Here is a 9,483-nt window from a genome sequence, read left to right as displayed (position 1 = left end):
AAAAAATTGCAAAATAAATTGTGAAAACTGAGTTCATTGATTATGGTATAACACAGCTTTAAAACATCACTAAGTGATAATTTTTACACATCTTAGTCGAAAAGACATCCATGTCATCAAAAGACACAAGTTTTAGGCAAATACACACACCAGAACCGAAATGGACCGGTTATAATGCAACCCTTATTTTTATCGCAAATTAGCATGTTTTTGACATTTATTATAGTGACAAATAGCATCAGAACCATCCTGGATGTTGATTTTTTCACAGAATGATAAAAACACATTCATATACATGATGTAAAAACCCCTGGTTAACAGCACCAACCAGAACCGAGTGGGTTCGGTTCTAATACAAAAAAACGTGCAAAATAAAGTTAAGAATTAGACGTCTTTGAATATGATATTACAAAGCTTCAAAACATCCCTGGATGATAAATTTTATACAGAATTGTCAAAAATACGTTACCATTATAAATGAAAAAAGATTTTGGCCAAATACACCCACCAGAACCGAAATGGACCGGTTATAACACAACCCATAATTTTATCGCAAATTAGCATGATTTGGACATTTATTATGGTGCCAAATAGCCCCAGAACCATCCTGGATGTTGATTTTTTCACAGAATAATTAAAATATATCCAGCAACAACATATAAAAAGTTCTGATTGATAACACAAACCAGAACCGAGAAGGCTCGGTTCTAATACAAAAAATGTGCAAAATAAAGTACAAAATTAGACGTCATTGATTATGATATTACAAAGGCCCAGAACATGTCTGGATAATAATTTTTATACAGAATTGTCAAAAATACATTACTTTCATCAATGGACAAAGATTTTGGGCAAATACATACACCAGAACCGAAATGGACCGCTTATAATGACACTCTTATTTTTATCGCAAATTAGTATGATTTGGACATTTATTATGGTGCTAAATAGCCCCAGAACCATCCTGGATGTTGATTTTTTCACTGAATATTGCTTATACATTTACTTACATACCCTTAAAAAGTCTGGTTAATAGCACCAACCAGAACCGAGAAAGCTTGGTTCTAACACAAAAAACATGCAAAATAAAGTAAAAAAATTAGAGGTCATTGATTATATTATAACAAAGGCCCAGAACATGTCTAAATGATATTTTTTATACAGAATTGTCAAAAATACATTACTTTCATCAATGAACAAAGATTTTGGGCAAATACACCCACCAGAACCGAAATGGACCGGTTATAATGACACCCGTATTTTTATCGCAAATTAGTATGTTTTGGACATTTATTATAGTGACAAATAGCATCAGAACCATCCTGGATGTTGATTTTTTCAAAGAATAAGCAAAATACATTGCCAAATACAATGAAAAAAATTCCCAGTTAAAACAACACTCCAGAACCGAAATGGACCGGTTATAATGCAACCACCATGCAAAAACACAGTACCCAAATGGAGGTCATTGATTATAGAATATTAAAACTCCAGAACATCACTGGATGATAAATTTTACACCATTTAATCAAAAACACATTCCTTTATTCAATGGACACCATCCACATGTCAAACCATCAACCAAAACCAACTGGACCTGGTTCAAATACATGCAACATTTTATCGCAAATAAGCATGTTTTTGTACACTATTTATGGTAAAAAAATAGTCCCAGAACGTCCCTAAAAGTTTATTTCTTCACAAATCATTCATTAATACATCCACCCAGAGATAAGACAAAGTCCTGAATCTAAATAACCTTCCAGAACCAAAATGGACCGTTTTTAATACAAGGCAATATGCTATATCAAGTGCCAGTGTTTATGACACTATTTATGGTATAAAATAGTCCAAGAACATTATTAAATCTTTATTTTTACACAGCACAAGTATAATACATCCCTTTACACATTTGACACAATTCCCAGTTAAAAACAACAACTAGAACCGACTGGACCTTATTATAATGCATGCATCATTTTAGCGAAAATAGGCATGATTTAGGCTACTATTTATAGTGATAAAAAATCAACAGAATGTCCCTGGAAGTTAATTTTTTCACCAATTTGTCAATAATACACCCTTTTATATTTAGAAAAAAATCCCAACTGAAAATAACCCTTCAGAACCGAAATGGACTGTATTTAATAAAGGCAACTACAATTCAGTCATCCATTTTTACTCGTACCAAAAGCATTTCCCGGCTGGATATACATTCAAAAATGATTCTTTTGATAAAAAAAGAAGATATATAGTCCCAGCAAATATTTAGGCACTTTACCCCGTCTTAATTGACCCAAGAGAACCGTTTTTAACCAGTTTTTTTATACAGTACCGTAAGAAATGGACGAGAGACGCTGTTTTGGAAAAGGGAGAAAAGATGCCCTCCTGTGGACACTTTTTGTCATTACAAGTATGGAAAAGGGAGAAAAGATGCCCTCCTGTGGACACTTTTTGTCATTACAATTGTTAAAATAAACCCTTTTTATGGCTAAAATACGTTCCCTGGGCTCATTTAAAGTGTTTAAAAATACAGAATAGATTAAATTAAACTCGAGTCATTATATTTCATCATTTAAATACATTTTAGTCGTTAATTTAATACATTTTAATGGTTTTAAGGGCTTTCTATTATTAAATATGCTTGTTTTAGACAGTAGTTATGGTCAGATATAGCCCCAGAACAAGCCAGGATGATAATTTTTGACACAAAATGATAGAAAATACATCCAACCAGAGATATGACCACATACATAGGTAAAATAACCTTCCAGAAACGAACCAGATCTATTATAATCACTATTGTAATGACAAATATTACTGTCTACTGTACCAACCCCTAACAATAACCCCAACCCCTAACAATATCCCCAACCCCTAACAATAACCATAACCCCTAACAGTAACCCCTAACATTAACCAAAACCCCTAACAATAACCATAACCCCTAACAATAACAGTAACCCCTAACAATAACCAAAACCCCTAACAGTAACCCCTAACAGTAACCAAAACCCTAACAGTAACCAAAACCCCTAACAGTAACCCCTAACAATAACAATAACCCCTAACAATAACCAAAACCCCTAACAATAACCCCAAACCCTAACAATAACCCCTAACAGTAACCAAAACCCCTAACAATAACCAAAACCCCTAACAGTAACCCCTAACAGTAACCAAAACCCTAACAGTAACCAAAACCCCTAACAGTAACCCCTAACAATAACAATAACCCCTAACAATAACCAAAACCCCTAACAATAACCCCAAACCCTAACAATAACCCCTAACAGTAACCAAAACCCCTAACAATAACCAAAACCCCTTACAGTAACCCCTAACAGTAACCAAAACCCCTAACAGTAACCCCTAACAATAACACTAACCCCTAACAGTAACCCCTAACAACAACACTAACCCCTAACAGTAACCCCTAACAATAACCAAAACCCCTAACAATAACCCCTAACAATAACCAAAACCCATAACAATAACCCCAAACCCTAACAATAACCCCTAACAATAACCAAAACCCTAACAATAACCAAAACCCCTAACAGTAACCCCTAACAATAACCACAACCCCTAACAGTAACCCCTAACAATAACCACAACCCCTAACAGTAACCCCTAACAATAACAATAACCCCTAACAATAACAATAACCCCTAACAATAACCAAAACCCCTAACAATAACCCCAAACCCTAACAATAACCCCTAACAATAACCAAAACCCTAACAATAACCCCAAACCCTAACAATAACCCCTAACAATAACCAAAACCCTAACAATAACCCCTAACAATGACCAAAACCCTAACAATAACCCAAAACCCTAACAATAACCCCTAACAATAACCAAAACCCCTAACAATAACACTAACCCCTAACAGTAACCCCTAACAATAACCAAAACCCCTAACAATAACCCCAAACCCCAACAGTAACCCCTAACAATAACCAAAACCCCTAACAACAACACTAACCCCTAACAGTAACCCCTAACAATAACCCAAACCCTAACAATAACACCAACCCCTAACAATAACCCCAAACCCTAACAGTAACCCCTAACAATAACCATAACCCCTAACATTAACCCAAACCCTAACAGCAACCCCTAACAATAACCAAAACCCCTAACAGTAACCCCTAACAATAACCCAACCCCTAACAATAACCAAAACCCCTAACAATAACCATAACCCCTAACAATAACAGTAACCCCTAACAGTAACCCCTAACAGTAACCAAAACCCTAACAGTAACCAAAACCCCTAACAGTAACCCCTAACAATAACAATAACCCCTAACAATAACAATAACCCCTAACAATAACCCCAAACCCTAACAGTAACCCCTAACAATAACCACAACCCCTAACAGTAACCCCTAACAATAACCAAAACCCTAACAATAACACTAACCCCTAACAGTAACCCCTAACAATAACAATAACCCCTAACAATAACAATAACCCCTAACAATAACCAAAACCCCTAACAATAACCCCTAACAATAACCAAAACCCTAACAATAACACTAACCCTAACAATAACCAAAACCCCTAACAGTAACCCCTAACAATAACCACAACCCCTAACAGTAACCCCTAACAATAACCACAACCCCTAACAGTAACCCCTAACAATAACAATAACCCCTAACAATAACAATAACCCCTAACAATAACCAAAACCCCTAACAATAACCCCTAACAATAACCAAAACCCTAACAATAACACTAACCCTAACAATAACCAAAACCCCTAACAGTAACCCCTAACAATAACCAAAACCCTAACAATAACACTAACCCCTAACAGTAACCCCTAACAATAACCACAACCCCTAACAGTAACCCCTAACAATAACCAAAACCCTAACAATAACCACAACCCCTAACAATAACCCCAACCCCTAACAATAACCAAAACCCCTAACAATAACCCCAACAATAACAAAAACCCCTAACAATAACCCCAACAATAACAAAAACCCCTAACAGTAACCCCTAACAATAACCAAAACCCCTAACAGTAACCCCTAACAATAACCAAAACCCCTAACAGTAACCCCTAACAATAACCATAACCCCTAACAATAACCAAAACCTCTAACAGTAACCCCTAACAATAACCACAACCCCTAACAGTAACCCCTAACATTAACCAAAACCCCTAACAATAACAATAACCCTAACAATAACACTAACCCCTAACAATAACCCCAAACCCAAACAGTAACCCCTAACAATAACAGTAACCCCTAACAATAACCAAAACCCCTAACAATAACCATAACCCCTAACATTAACCCCTAACATTAACCAAAACCACTAACAGTAACCCCTAACAATAACCAAAACCCTAACAATAACCACAACCCCTAACAGTAACCCCTAACAATAACCCAAACCCCTAACAATAACCCCTAAAAATAACCAAAACCCTAACAATAACACTAACCCTAACAATAACCAAAACCCCTAACAGTAACCCCTAACAATAACCAAAACCCCTAACAATAACCATAACCCCTAACATTAACCCCTAACATTAACCAAAACCACTAACAGTAACCCCAAACAATAACCAAAAACCCTAACAATAACCCCAAACCCTAACAATAACCAAAACCCTTAACAGTAACCCCTAACAATAACCACAACCCCTAACAGTAACCCCTAACAATAACAATAACCCCTAACAATAACAATAACCCCTAACAATAACCAAAACCCCTAACAATAACCCCAAACCCTAACAATAACCCCTAACAATGACCAAAACCCTAACAATAACCCAAAACCCTAACAATAACCCCTAACAATAACCAAAACCCTAACAATAACCCCTAACAATGACCAAAACCCTAACAATAACCCAAAACCCTAACAATAACCCCTAACAATAACCAAAACCCCTAACAATAACACTAACCCCTAACAGTAACCCCTAACAATAACCAAAACCCCTAACAATAACCCCAAACCCCAACAGTAACCCCTAACAATAACCAAAACCCCTAACAACAACACTAACCCCTAACAGTAACCCCTAACAATAACCCAAACCCTAACAATAACACCAACCCCTAACAATAACCCCAAACCCTAACAGTAACCCCTAACAATAACCATAACCCCTAACATTAACCCAAACCCTAACAGCAACCCCTAACAATAACCAAAACCCCTAACAGTAACCCCTAACAATAACCCAACCCCTAACAATAACCAAAACCCCTAACAATAACCCCTAACCATAACCCCAACCCCTGACCTTTGACCTTTGACCTCCTTAGGTCAAAGGTCAAAGGTCAAAGGTCAAAGGTTAGGGGTAGGGTTTTGGTTAGGGTTATGGTTAGGGTTGTGGTTGTGGTTATGGTTATGGTTGTGGTTTAGGTTTGGGTTTTGGTTTGGGTTATGGTTATGGTTATGGTTATGGTTAAGGTCAAAGGTCAAAGGTCAAAGGTCAAAGGTCAAAGGTCAAAGGTCAAAGGTCAAAGGTCAAAGGTTAGGGGTAGGGTTAGGGTTTGGGTTAGGGTTAGGGTTAGGGGTATGGTTGGGGTTATGGTTAGGGTTATGGTTGGGGTTACGGTTAGGGGTATGTTTGGGGTTAGGGTTGGGGGTATGTTTGGGGTTAGGGTTGGGGTTGGGGTTAGGGTTGGGGTTGGGGTTAGGGTTGGGGTTAGGGTTAGGGGTATGTTTGGGGTTAGGGTTGGGGTTAGGGGTATGTTTGGGGTTAGGGTTGGGGTTGGGGTTAGGGTTGGGGTTAGGGGTATGTTTGGGGTTAGGGTTGGGGTTAGGGTTAGGGTTGGGGTTAGGGTTAGGGGTATGTTTGGGGTTAGGGTTGGGGTTAGGGGTATGTTTGGGGTTAGGTTTGGGGTTAGGGGTATGTTTGGGGTTAGGGTTGGGGTTGGGGTTAGGGTTGGGGTTAGGGGTATGTTTGGGGTTAGGGTTGGGGTTAGGGTTAGGGTTGGGGTTGGGGTTAGGGTTGGGGTTAGGGTTAGGGGTATGTTTGGGGTTAGGGTTGGGGTTGGGGTTAGGGTTAGGGGTATGTTTGGGGTTAGGGGTATGTTTGGGGTTAGGGTTGGGGTTAGGGTTAGGGTTGGGGTTGGGGTTAGGGTTGGGGTTAGGGTTAGGGGTATGTTTGGGGTTAGGGTTGGGGTTGGGGTTAGGGTTAGGGGTATGTTTGGGGTTAGGGGTATGTTTGGGGTTGGGGTTATGGTTAGGGGTATGTTTGGGGTTAGGGGTATGTTTGGGGTTAGGGTTGGGGTTAGGGGTATGTTTGGGGTTAGGGTTAGGGGTATGTTTGGGGTTAGGGTTGGGGTTAGGGTTAGGGGTATGTTTGGGGTTATGGTTAGGGTTACGGTTGGGGTTAGGGTTAGGGTTATGGTTAGGGGTATGGTTGGGGTTAGGGTTTTTGTTAGGGGTTAGGGTTTATGTTAGGGGTTAGTGTTTATGTTAGGGGTTAGTGTTTATGTTAGGGGTTAGTGTTATTGTTAGGGTTTTTGTTAGGGGTTAGGGTTTATGTGAGGGGTTAGTGTTTATGTTAGGGGTTAGTGTTTATGTTAGGGGTTAGTGTTATTGTTAGGGTTTTTGTTAGGGGTTAGGGTTTATGTGAGGGGTTAGGGTTTATGTGAGGGGTTAGTGTTATTGTTAGGGTTTATGTGAGGGGTTAGTGTTATTATTAGGGTTTATGTGAGGGGTAAGTGTTATTGTTAGGGTTTATGTGAGGGGTTAGTGTTATTGTTAGGGTTTATGTGAGGGGTTAGGGTTTATGTGAGGGGTTAGTGTTATTGTTAGGGGTTAGGGTTTATGTTAGGGTTTTTTTTAGGGGTTAGGGTTTATGTGAGGGGTTAGTGTTATTGTTAGGGGTTAGGGTTTATGTTAGGGTTTTTGTTAGGGGTTAGGGTTTATGTAAGGGGTTAGTGTTATTGTTAGGGGTTAGGGTTTATGTTAGGGTTTTTGTTAGGGGTTAGGGTTTATGTGAGGGGTTAGGGTTTTTGTTGGGGGTTAGTGTTATTGTTAGGGTTTATGTGAGGGGTTAGGGTTTATGTGAGGGGTTAGTGTTATTGTTAGGGTTTATGTGAGGGGTTAGGGTTTATGTGAGGGGTTAGTGTTATTGTTAGGGTTTATGCGAGGGGTTAGTGTTATTGTTAGGGTTTATGTGAGGGGTTAGGGTTTATGTGAGGGGTTAGTGTTATTGTTAGGGTTTATGCGAGGGGTTAGTGTTATTGTTAGGGTTTATGTGAGGGGTTAGGGTTTATGTGAGGGGTTAGTGTTATTGTTAGGGTTTATGCGAGGGGTTAGTGTTATTGTTAGGGTTTATGTGAGGGGTTAGGGTTTATGTGAGGGGTTAGTGTTATTGTTAGGGTTTATGCGAGGGGTTAGTGTTATTGTTAGGGTTTATGTGAGGGGTTAGGGTTTATGTGAGGGGTTAGTGTTATTGTTAGGGTTTATGCGAGGGGTTAGTGTTATTGTTAGGGTTTATGTGAGGGGTTAGGGTTTATGTGAGGGGTTAGTGTTATTGTTAGGGTTTATGCGAGGGGTTAGTGTTATTGTTAGGGTTTATGCGAGGGGTTAGTGTTGTTTTTAGGGTTTATGCGAGGGGTTAGTGTTATTTTTAGGGTTTATGCGAGGGGTTAGGGTTTATGTGAGGGGTTAGTGTTATTGTTAGGGTTTATGCGAGGGGTTAGGGTTATTTTTAGGGTTTATGCGAGGGGTTAGGGTTTATGTGAGGGGTTAGTGTTATTGTTAGGGGTTAGGGGTTTATGTTATGGAGTGCATTTTCCACGGGGAGGGAAGCTGGAGAATAAAAAGAATAACAAAAATAAGCACATTTTCCCTATGTGTTACAACCTGAAATGTGCTCATTTTCGCCGTCTTGCGGACACATTTAAGTACTGCAATCTATTTGAGAGACAGTCAAAAACTCAAGCATACAATCATTTAAAATAACCATATCCAAATAGATCAAGCCCTCCGCTTTCTTTATTCTCTGGAGAGACCCCCCTGCACACTGGAGAGCGCCGCAGCATATTGGAGAGCGCCCCAGCACATTGGAGAGCGCACCAGCACCACGGAGAGCTCCACAGGCAGCTGGAGAGCTCCAGCTCCTGTTGTTTTGATAAAAATACTGTTGTATGGCTGTTTTTTTAATGTATTTCGCCCCTGAGAGTGCTTTTTCCCCGGGGGGCATGTGGAGATGACACTACACTTGAATAAAATTGATAAAATAAACAAGTAAAATGGAAAAAAATCGAAATAAAAAAGCGTTTTTCATCCAAGTGTGGAGCACATTACATCCAGAACGGGCAAGCACAATAAAGTGACCCATCTCTGGAGGAATGAACTCAATACTTGGATGAAAAACGCTATTTATCATGGAAGATATTAGTACCAGGGAAAAAAAAAGAACCAGGGGAAAAAAGAAACCAGCATGGAAGAAATTAGTACCAGCAATGAGGGAAT

Source organism: Stigmatopora nigra, unplaced genomic scaffold (genome assembly GCF_051989575.1).
Source record: "Stigmatopora nigra isolate UIUO_SnigA unplaced genomic scaffold, RoL_Snig_1.1 HiC_scaffold_258, whole genome shotgun sequence".
Classification (NCBI taxonomy): domain Eukaryota; kingdom Metazoa; phylum Chordata; class Actinopteri; order Syngnathiformes; family Syngnathidae; genus Stigmatopora; species Stigmatopora nigra.
Note: the sequence above shows the minus strand (reverse complement) of the source record.